The 12492-nt window shown below is 39.2% G+C and overlaps 1 protein-coding gene across 1 annotated transcript in view; it reads right to left on the reverse strand.

The window, feature by feature from the left end:
* The window catches only part of LOC124290738, a 101812-nt gene extending 92669 nt beyond the window's left edge, over window positions 1–9143 (reverse strand). Inside the window, exon 1 of the mRNA XM_046727542.1 lies at window positions 8820–9143. The gene's annotated coding sequence lies outside the window, so the exon portion shown is untranslated. The remainder of the gene's footprint in view (window positions 1–8819) is intronic.
* Window positions 9144–12492: the final 3349 nt, after the last annotated feature.

The following is a 12492-nucleotide window of genomic DNA, read 5'->3' on the forward strand; positions in this document are numbered from 1 at the left end:
TCAAACTGGCCACATGTCGTGAAGCACCAACAAAACACCAAGGACCTAAAATATGTATGTTTTAATTAGCATGGAAATGCTAATTCTCACCAGTAAAGTAAACGTACAATCTGTTTGGACTCAAACATTAATCTGAATCAATTGTTAGTGAAATTATTGACACCAACAATTTCTAACCATAGGTCAAAATATACCTCCACCAAATGCATAAATTCAGTTACAATTAATACTGAATTAACCTTTCAACAATTAAACATATTTTTGTAGTTTATTCCTTTTATATAAAACCAAATGTAACTAACCTGTAATTCACCAAAGTCAAAATCCTCCATCCATGACTTTCAAACCACCTTGCCAGGTTGGGAGAAAGACAGCAAGTGAACAAACTTCACACTTTCCAAATGCAACTAAATTCAACATCCAATCAAGATGCTGCACATCTTCAGCCAATAAAAACCAAGGACAAGACAGCAGACCTGACCTCATTAAGACTTTGCTAATTTGCATAGGAACTACTTTTGACCCATGACCCAGTGGTGACTATAAATACATCATGGATTTTTGAAAATGTAAACCTTTTCACTGACAATTGTATTATTGTTTAAGGTGTTATAAACTGATTCCAAACAGGAACATAAGACAAGACATATTAAAATAGATTGCTTTTCCAGAACGTTTTACTATTTGTATATTTTGTACTTGTTACACACTTGTTTTGTACTTGTTACATAACTTAAGCTATTTATTTAACTAATCCCGGCCTCTGTTTCATAAATCAACTGGGATCAGTTGTATTCGACATAAAAGGATATATTTGTTTTGATATTTGTTTGCTTTGGATTGTTTACGCTATCAATAAAAATACGACCAAACCGGAAGCATTCAGTGGAAAGTTTTCACATGCTCTGCGCATGCGCACAGCCAGTTGAAAAGTAATGTGAAACCAACCAATAGCCATGGTGTCAGAAATTAGGAAATTGAACCTGGGTCTGCTGCATGACAAGTCAACGCTGTAACCACAAACATACCCATCAGCCCTTATTTACACAATGTTACCTATGTTGACTCACTGTTATATGTAACCAGTGTAGGTGTAGGCGAAAACAGCATTTTTCAACCGCAGTCTTGAACATTTAGACATGCCCACTCACATGTATATAATTCGGCAAATGGGTCTGATCGGCATACATTGGCGACAGCTGCACTGGTCTCTTCTTGTGACTTGAGATAAGAGTCAGACCCCCTACACTAAGGCACATCATTCTGGAATCATCTTTCAAGATCTTTCAGATTATTTGAACAGCAAGCAAGCAAAAGCCTGTGCCACAAAAATAGAAACATCCATGAAATGTATTGTCTTTACTGTCCCGTAGGCGCGCGAAGTCCTATATTCGTCGGTTCGTTTCAGGAATTTGGGAATATGAGCAACACATCCGCCCTTTTCAGATTGAGCCAGATCTGTCTTTTCAGATTGACCTGTAGCATGTGCTTCCCACAAGCGGACTGTTCACAGCGGAGTTACACATCCCAATAACGTTCACAAATAGCGTTGTTGGGATACATGTTGCCTTTTCATAACTGAATATTTATTTTTTTCCATAAATTACTCAGGTAATACTGTATCAAATATGTCACAGTTTTAAAACTCCAATATTATGACGGTCAGTCACTTTGTCCGGGAAGGAGCCCTCTACATTACACCATGGTTGGTCACTTTGTCCGGACAGGCGCTTGTTGTGACCTTAAATGTAGAATGGGCTTAAGTGTACTAGAAAAAACGTTTGTAGTGCCCTGAGAGCCAGAGGGTAGCATTACTTTGGCCTGGGTAACCTTCCCCACACTCTAGGCGCACTATTAGAATTGACCCACTTTTTACGTACGGTGAACTTAATTACATTTGGCAGTATGTATGTAAATATGTATTGCATATTTATTTAGTTGGTTGACAAGAGATGGTACTGTGTTTGGTCGGATTGCTATAAAAAGTTCCGATTGAGCAAAGACATGTCAAGAAACGGGATGCAACGGAGTAGTTTACCGTAGGAGGCCGTACGAGGCGATGACAACTGACATCCATCGTGACGTCGCTTACATTGTGACGTAATGCAAAAGTGTTCGATTACGAGGGGGCAGACTAGAATGGCGCAGTGACGCCAATACATTGTGACGTAATGCAAAAAGTGCACATTATCGTCTCATTAAGTACTGTCGGCGCATTTGATCTTTCACCGAAGCATCTTAGAATTCGTTTTAAGAAAGGGTCGAGAAAATAACTTATCTTTAAAATGTCAGTTACATATTTTCGATGTTATGGTAGTGCCAGTTCTATTGTATGGCTGTGAAATATAGGGTCATGAAAACCTTAATATGATAGAAAATGTACATCTACTCTTTCTTAGAAAACTTTTACCTTTAAAGAAATCCACTCCATCATACATGATATATGGTGAGTTGAGACGAAAACCGCTGTACATATCGGTATATACACGAATGGTAAAGTTTTGAGCATGTACGTCTTCTGACAGGTAAAGAAAACAAATTATCTGTTGCGTTTTTTCAACTCATGTATGCTGATCATTACTTGAGAAATCATCCAAATAAATGGATAAAATGTCTGGAGTCTATTTTCACAGAGACAGGTTGTTTGTACATATTGTATGACCAGGACAATGTTTCATTGTCATTTCTTACAAACATTATCAGAGCAAGGCTAGAGGTTCAGTATATACAGACTTGGTTCTCAGATATGTTTAATTCCCCAAAGACCAAAACTTACCGGATCTTTAAGACAGTTTGGATTTGAAAATTATTTAAGCAATTTACCACAACACAGCTGGATTAAACTGCTGCTTTGTCGTATATCTAATCACCGTCTATCAGTTGAAGTCGGCCGTTGGAATGGTGTACCTCTACACGAGCGTATATTTACTCTCTGTAATACCTCTGTCGGTGAGGAATACCGTGCAATTTTAGAATGTCCCTATTTTGTTGATTCGAGAACCAATTTATTAAACCTTACTTTTACAAAAGTCCAAACTCTGTTAAATTCTGTCAATTGTTCCAAAATGAAAAAGTTGGTGAACTACGAAAACTTTGTACTTTTTGTAACACTGTCATGTCCAGGTACAAGTCACTGGGAAAATGATTTTTTTCTGTAAAATTTATGTGAAAATCTAGATGTAAGCAAGTCCTCTGTGTAAAAGGAAGTACTATGTACTACTATTTATTATTTGTAGCTTATATGCCTCATACTCAGACTACCAGCCCTGTCACCAAAATGTATACATTTGTATAATCACTGTGATCTTCATATATACCGTTGTCTATACCACAGACTTCATTATCCCATTGTTTATACCACAGACTTAATTATCCCATTGTTTATACCACAGGCTTCACTATCCCATTGTTTATACCACAGGCTTCACTATCCCATTGTTTATACCACAGGCTTCACTATCCCATTGTTTATACCACAGGCTTCATTATCCCATTGTTTATACCACAGGCTTCACGTGTTAACCCTTCTGTCTATCCTAAGCAATGTGTTTAACTGGCTGCCGCAGTCTTAAGTACCAGTGTACTGTGTAAACACCCCCTCACACATTTTTTTGCCACTTGAACCTCATTTTGTTCATAACTTGCTTGGCAACTTTGTTCGAGCCAACACGGATAGTCGCTGTCACTGTATGAAGATACGTAATCAAGACTATCTGTTGTCCAACTGGGACTTTGATTTAAACATATTCTATTCACATATGTGAGAAGGACTGGGGACATGTTATCCAACTAAAAATACCCGCTCCCTAATATTTACATACATACATTTTCAATTTAGTGCAAACATATATTCCCAAAATAGAAACTCGTTTTGTATATTTTAAAATTATCAATTACCTATTGTTTTCAAAATATGTAACGAAACTGTTGATTTTACACAAATGCACAGGTACAAAATCGACTTTCCCTGAAAAATGTTGATTTTGATGAGATTTCTTACAAGGATTAAAAAATCATCGCCACATTGCAACAGAAATCACCTTCCAGTTGGAAATTATGCAGCAAAGAGCATGCACTGTCTTGCTATAACAATCCTGATTACTTTCGGAAATCGGATTCGTTTTGAAGGAGTTTCAAGGTCAAATCACTACGGCATGTTTTGAACCTGCGACACGGAACATCGCCATTGAAAGAATGGACGCTGGAGATTACCAATCTTCTGTTGCCAGGCGTCTGTATGTTAGTCTGAGCACGATATTTCTGCTTGCAACTCGTTACAACCAAACAGGTATAACAAATGACCTTCCCCGACAGGTAGACCTCGAGTCACCACTGCAGCCCAAGATCGGTACATCCGGGTACTACATTTGCATGATCGTACTGTCACGGGTGAGAGCACAGCAGCCAGGGTGCCTGGACTTCGGAGGATAGCCGTTCAAACTGTACGGAACAGGTCGAGAAAGATTGGGCTGAGAGCCAGAAGACCCGACGTCGGAACCGAGCTACGTCGTCACCATCGCGCTCAACCTCTATCTAAAGTTATCCACTTGGTTGTATAGGCATTTACTTCTTCTAAACTGATGTAACAATTCATGTACTAAAGTCTATTTGCGGACGAGTTATACATCTTTGAAAATACAACATTTTCGCAACAGATTTCTGGGTTATAATAATAATAATAATAATGCACATTTATAATGCGCCTTTTCCACGCCCTTGGGTATGCTCAAAGCGCTACAAAGATGAAGATTGGTGAAGTTATGAGAAGTATACTGAGAAAAAGGTGGGTTTTCAGTTTTGCTTTAAAACTATCAAAACTGTCAGAGTCTTTGATGTCATATGGAAGAACATTCCAGAGGGCCGGTGCTGTGTAGGAGAAGCTGCGGTGTCCGAAAGATTTCAGTTTGTAGGAGGGTATCACAAGAAGATTCTGAGAGTTGGAACGGAGACTGCGGGCAGGTACATATGGGTGAAGCAGGTCAGAGAGGTAGGAAGGGGCCAAGCCATGGAGACATTTGTACGTCAGGGAGAGAATTTTTGAAATCGATTCTTGCCTTGACTGGAAGCCAGTGGAGTTCTTTAAGGACAGGAGTGATGTGGACACGTTTAGAAGTTCTACTGATAATGCGGGCAGAGGTGTTTTGAATCCTCTGCAGTTTATCAATCAGATTGGAGTTGATGCCAGAAAGAACACTGTTACAATAGTCGAGCCTGGATGTTACTAGAGCTCGAACAAGGGCTTGAGTTGCTGCAGAAGTCAAGTACTGGCGAATGTTGCTGATCGACCTGAGATGGAAGAAGCATGTTTTGCTCACTTGGTTAACATGGGCATTTAACGTCAAAGAAGAATCAATGTGAACGCCAAGATTCCTCACAACATCTGATGGACGGATATCCGCATCTGCAACTTTGAGGGTGACAGCATCCACCTTGCTTAGTTGTTGTCTTGTGCCCACAAGGAGTGCTTCGGTTTTCGTGTCATTCAGCTTGTTATGCGTTTCTTTTTTGGAATAGTATATTTTATTCAAAACAAATTGAACAAGGATTGGTAAACGGGTTACTTGAATACCTCTCCATTACACGGGTTACTTGAATACCTCCCGATTACATTAATACATGAATACAACAAATATTAAATAATATTCAGCATGATAGGAACAAGCAACCTGCGAATTAAACATCATTAATCATTTATCAAATTTATGCGGATTTATTGTAAAAGTATTGACAGATTTTAGTATAAAAGAATTTATAAGTTTATTCTTGTTTTCAATTTTCAATTTTATACATTTTGAGAAGGGATAGAGAGAAAGTATAGGGAAGTTAAAGAGAGAAGATCGAAAGGGACACAACTTAAGTGATGACTCAAAATGTTTTGATTGATAAATAAAAGTTTGCACACATTTGAAAACGAGTTCATTCTGTTGAATAGTCATATCTAGACTTCCAAGTAACATTAATGACAGTGTGCCTGGAGAGTCACGTTTTATAGTACTTTTCAAATCTAACATGAATGTCTCTCTTTGAATGTTGTTCTAAAAGGAAGTGATGTACTTTTTCACAAGCATTTCCACAGTGACAAGAAGCAGAATCTTTCATGTTGAAAGGATACAGATCATAATATACAGTCCGTTTGAGTCAGAAACGGACCAATTAATTGCAAATTTTAGTCATTGTACAAAATTGCCACAGAAATATAAATAGTACACATGATTAGTAAGAGGAGTACAAAGGGATGGCACGATCATTTTGATAAATCTGTTACCTATTTTGTCTGGTCCACTGGCTTTGGAAATATCAACTGATAATAGTATGTCTCTTACTTCTTGTGTAGTCAATACAATAGACGCAAGTGGAGTCTTTACTTTACATTCAAGTGTAGAAGTCTCCTTATCAGGATAGTCAACTTGGGCGTGGTCAGCAAAATATTCACTAAATATATTTGCTTTATCTTTGCTATCATTGAACATATTATCGTTATGAATAATCGAAGGAAATTTCTTATAATCTCCATTTTTCGATTATATATACTTATTCACTAAAGCCCACCAAAATTTAAAATTACTTCCCTGATTGATCTTATCATCTAAATCAGAAATATATTTCAATTTGGCGGCTCTCACTGCTGCTGTTACTTTGTTCCGTAAAAGCCTACATTTTTGCCTGTCTGTTGACTGGCGTGTCGGCCAAAATGTCGGCCTGTCTGTTGACTGGTGTGTCGGCCGGTGTGTCGGCCTGTCTGTTGACTGGCGTGTCTGCCTGTGTGTCGGCTGGTGTGTCGGCCTGTCTGTCGGACGGTGTGCAGTGCTTCCAGACAAACACGGTGGCTAGCGAAAGGTAGGTCCACTTTTGGGCAGACGCTAGAATCAGCCCCTTCCTCTGGATATCCAGACGGGTCTCTTCTTGTTCCTCCTCTACACTTTCTAATTCTTCCTGGAGTTCATCGAGAGTAGCATCATTATCGTCGTTGTCTAGTTTAGACAAGATGTCGACCAACATAGCCGTGGTTTTCTCCGCACGAGCTAACAACGTTATAAGAATGTCATTTTCGCTAGGACAACCCATTTTTTCAGCAACCACAAACCCCATTTTTCGACCCAATACCAAGACAGGTGTACGAAAAAACTGGCACCAAGGTTGTTCGAACTTCCAATTAGGCATATGTAGTTGCTACAGTATACAGCATACACTCCGAAACAACAACTATAGCAAAGCAAATCGGAGCAACTTTCCAAGTATTCGGTGGGTATTCGGTGCAGCAAATCGATCGCACACCACCGTCTACTGGAATGCATGCACGACAACAACCTCGTGTCCGATATCTCGATAGTAGACTATAGTACTGTCGGAAATAGAAAAAAACTGTATTTTCTCATTTATCTCTACAATTTATGGAGTTGATATGTGCAAGTGTGAAATATCTCTTAAACTAAGTTCAGCCTAACTACAGTCTCAATGGTAGGGACACAAGAAACGTAGAAAAGGACTTTACTGAGGAGAGATTAGTGCAGAAATGTGCAATGCGATTTTTTTCTAAGTCCAAAACGAATTATTTGGAACAGACCATGGCTGTAGGCAAATTAGTGTGCGACGATATTGTATTATAAAGGACACTTTTTAAGTGACTAATTTGAAATTAGACGTAGCTTCATTATAAACGATAGCTGGCGTAAAAATAATAACTTTCATGCTGAAACTATTAAGGATGTAGCTACCATGGAGTCTCACTGTCACTAAAAAAAGAAACAGATAGGTGGGTTCATCTCAAAAGCAAAACCTGGGGTCGGGTGTCGCAGACGATCGTTGGGGTCGAGCTTGGGGATAGAGATATCAGCTAAGATACAATAGGGCAATTATACTTGGGAAGTACACGGCATGTCATAACAATTTACAAATAATATCCAGTCCTGTCGATCTTCGCGATCGGGTTGTCATGCCACGTATATATTTTGAGACATTTAATACGATGCGTTTCTATGGTTATAAGGTATCAAACTCTTTTACATATCTCAACATAAACTTTATGAAAGAAAGACACTTATGCTGTTAATCAATAGATGAGGCATGGTCAACACACATGAAAAAGCACCAAATATCTTTGAGATGACCCCTTGGGCGCCTGTAGGCAGCACATGCATTTCATGCCAGGTGAGTCGACGGTCCGTCGTCATACCTGGCTGAGCGACCTAATTGCGATCTATAGTCTGATCTATTGTTTTCAGCAGCTATTCGCATTTTTTCTAAGTTTTGCCCGATTTTACGAGTAAAAATGCTTTTCTGGATATCCTATTACGCATCCCACTGAATGCCAAGTTAGGCCGAAGTGGGTTATTTCGACATATGCTAATTGCAGTTGTGTAAATTTTAGGGATACAGAGTAAGAGCCGAAAAACAGTTTTTTTCTATTTCCGACAGTACTATAGTTCGTAGTTTCTGCCTAGTTTGCCTAGTTTCTGCCTAGTTTGCCTAGTTTCTGCCTAGTTTGCCTAGTTTGCGCCTAGTTTGTTCTATGTCGAAACGCCGCCTATATAGAATAAAGAAGTTGTATATCCATAACAATAGTCCTCATTCTTCATCTACCTACCTTCTAGAATTCCAATCAAAGAAACCAGCAAGTTGGTGCTGATATTTACTCATTTTTATTTTGTTACATATGTATTTGTCACTCTCAGCGAGGAATATAGTCAATTCCATGATTTTGAATGTGTTTTGGGGAGCATGTGTACGAAGACCTACAATAAAACGCTGAAGTTTTCTCAAAAGTCTATCACATGAAAAAAACATTCTTTGAGGATACGTTACATAAAAGGTATAGTCACCTGACTGCAGCACAGGCCAAGTTTCCCAACAGGGCGGAGTATCCAGAGTAAGAATGAACGATCACAATTGCTGGTCTTCCTGTGACTTGAAATGTGATGTGAAATGAGAGGCAAATGTTAGTTCCCGAGACAAAAAAAGACTCCAGAGCATTCAGACTCGCTAGTTCAGAATATACTGGAAGGCCCCATAGGGTTGTACCTTTCTGCAGAAGGTAAACAGAGCACACCGCTGCTCCTCGCTGACTATCAACATGTGCAATGCATTACACCTGGTGCACGATGAATAATACCGCCACGTTTCTGCGTGCACTGCTGACATGCATATACACGTGACAGTGTCTCCTAGCCTTACACCACATGGCGCACGAGTAACTTATTTGGATGGAAAGCTATACACGGAACGCAAATATGTTTTACTATGCCACATAGGATAAATAATGAAGAAAAATGATTATTAAATTATCATATGGCGAAACATATTTTGTGTTCCATGCTGCCTTCCATCGTAATGGAGGCACCTATTTCTACAAATTATGTGACGAGTCTGGGCGGAGTTAGGCACCTATTTCTGCTGTTTGTGTGGCAAGTCTGGGCGGAGTTAGGCACCTATTTCTACTAATTGTGTGGCAAGTCTGGGCGGAGTTAGGCACCTATTTCTGCTGTTTGTGTGGCAAGTCCGGGCGGAGTTAGGCACCTATTTCTACTAATTGTGTGGCAAGTCTGGGCGGAGTTAGGCACCTATTTCTACTAATTGTGTGGCAAGTCTGGGCGGAGTTAGGCACCTATTTCTGCTGTTTGTGTGACAAGTCCGGGCGGAGTTAGGCACCTATTTCTACTAATTGTGTGGCAAGTCTGGGCGGAGTTAGGCACCTATTTCTACTAATTGTGTGACGAGTTCCGGTGGAGTTAGGCACCTATTTCTACTAATTGTGTGACAGGTGCGAGTGGAGTTAGGCACTTATTTCTACTAATTGTGTGGCAAGTCTGGGCGGAGTTAGGCACCTATTTCTACTAATTGTGTGACGAGTTCCGGTGGAGTTAGGCACCTATTTCTACTAATTGTGTGACAGGTGCGAGTGGAGTTAGGCACTTATTTCGACTAATTGTGTGACAAGTCTGGGCGGAATACATTGCAGGACTTATCTATCCTTTTCGTGTAGGACCGCCTCCGTGGTGTAGTGGTTACAACGTCCGCCCAGAGAGCGGAAGGTAGCGGGTTCGATCCCCTGCCGCATCATACCTAAAGACGTTAAAATAAGGTACTTGTTGGTTCCTGCCTGGCGCTAGGCATGAATGGGTACAAGAAGGACTGGTCGGCTCGGAGTCAGTATACTGTGTCTGAGTGGGGTATTCATGCTTAACTGCGGCATGGCACTATAAAACCAAGTCTAGGCTAGTACAAGCAGCCACAAATACACACGCATGCACGTCGTCATATTAGCGAAATATTCTTAAGTGCAACGTTAAATCCCACTTCACCACACCTTTTCCTAAACACCTGGTGTCGGCACTTATACAGTTTGGTGTCGTACTGACGCATCCACTACAAAAATAAGTTGGTTTCCGGAACACTGAAACTGAGAAGAAACGACATGGAAACCACCATTTCCAGTTGGTTTCCATGTAGTTCCCTATAGTTTCATTGTGGTTTCCATGAAAACTGAAACTGAATTTTGCACCATTTCCGGCTGGTTTCCAGTGCGATTCATTACCCACTCCTCCAAGCAGGATCCAGCTGGTTTCCGTTTTTTCGTTTATTGTAGGTTTCAACCTGGTTTCCATGTTTCCGTTTATTGTAGGTTTCAACCTGGTTTCCATGTTTTAGTTTGTTGGAGGTTTCAACCTCGTTTCCATGTTTAGTTTGTTGTAGGTTTCAACCTGGTTTCCAAGTTATAACCTAGTTTCCATTAAAACTGAAACTACATTTTGCACCAGTATCTGGATGGTATCCATGTCGGGACTTTACCCACTCGTCCATGGAGGCTCTTGTTGGTGCTTAGTTCATTGTTGTTTCCAACCTAGTTCCCAGCTTATAACCTGGTTTCCATGAAACTGAATCTGTTGTGCCGGCCCCTTCCAGGCTCCTCCAAAGTGAGTGAGTTAGAATACATAAACAAAACAAAATAATTGCTAAATAATCAGTCATCGAAGGACTGTAAAATAACTAGAGTATCTCAGATGGAGTGTAAAACTAGCATGAACATGTAAAACTATTTTATTTACGAAGACAATACAATATAAAAACGGGCTATAGATCGCCAACAACTGAAGGTAGATCATCATACTAGGAACCATGCGCTCCTCCAGAAAAGAGGTTGTGTTTCATGCAACACACATACAAAATCAGGTATTTTATACAATTGCACGATGGTAAAACCGTCAGGATGACAAGTAAATAACAGAATAAAACACGAAGTCATGATAGGTTTATTTACATTCAACAATTTGCTGATAAACAAATGATATTTGGAATGTTCACATTAATAAATTCACATTTTCAAAATGCATAAATATACTCATGCCAATAATGGTTGTCACCCCCTTTAATTTTTTTTAATTGGAGGGTGGGTGGGGTGGGGGGGGTGGGGAGGGGGTGACAACCATTATTGGCATGCGTATAATTAAAAGCAATATGGGAATAAATAGCAGTGAGTATGGAATGTTTTCCTTAAACTCATCAATGTAGATGAATCTATATTATTTGGTTTTCCAATTTGAGAAATGTTAGCTCTTTCCCCAAGAGAGAAGAACTTTCTGCTTCTTCTTCTCCGGCCAGTCAATCGTTGTCGGGACATTCTTCCTGCTTTCCAGCTTCTGAAATTTAGGAAACAATAAACAATCAGTACAAACAAGCATTCGTCAACAATTTCGCTAGCTTGAGAAAGGAAAACTGTCCAATGTTCCTTAAGCTTGAGGAAAAATAAACTGTAACCACTGTCCAATCAGCACGAAGTTCAATAAATCAAAACTGATCATTTGACCTGAAAAGTGATAAAAGTTTCAATCGCAGAAGAACTTAGTGAAATTTGTAAGAGTAGAGAAACAAGCGAGAGAAGGACATATTTCCATAGCTTGGGTTGGACATTTGATGACTGACAAAAAAAGGTTTTCTTTCACTAAATAACAGTTGTGACTTATAAAAAAACATTGACATTGAATTAATAACATCTCTTAGGAATGCACACTAAATTCATACTATCATTGCATATTTTTCCGAGAAATTCTCATGTGAAAGCTATAACTTATTTTCTGAATGTTACACATTATGCTTTGATATCATATGTATAGAACTACGAATTATCCATTATTTTGAAAATAATGTGAAAAGAAATTTTTGGGTTTAAAAAATAATGTGGGGTCATTCTGGCAGACAAGAAATTGAATGGGGTCAAAGGCGGACCTCCATAACTAATATCTCATACTGCTATTGACAATGTGTTTGCAGCTACTATTTAGTGGGGTGTTGTTAATAAATTGTTAATTGATGTGTGCAAGGTGAAATATGTCCAGACCAAAACATAATGTACAATGGCGCTTTACTATATACTATTTGAAACTCTTCTAGCTGCATATTGCTAATTATACATTGCACGTATTAAACAGTGTTTATTTTGAAAGCTCTTTGGAATATCAGTTTACATTTTCATGAAATTACATTAAAGATCACATATAC

This window comes from Haliotis rubra, unplaced genomic scaffold, assembly GCF_003918875.1.
Source record: "Haliotis rubra isolate DU_JTF1 unplaced genomic scaffold, ASM391887v1 Scf472, whole genome shotgun sequence".
NCBI classification, from domain to species: Eukaryota; Metazoa; Mollusca; class Gastropoda; order Lepetellida; family Haliotidae; genus Haliotis; species Haliotis rubra.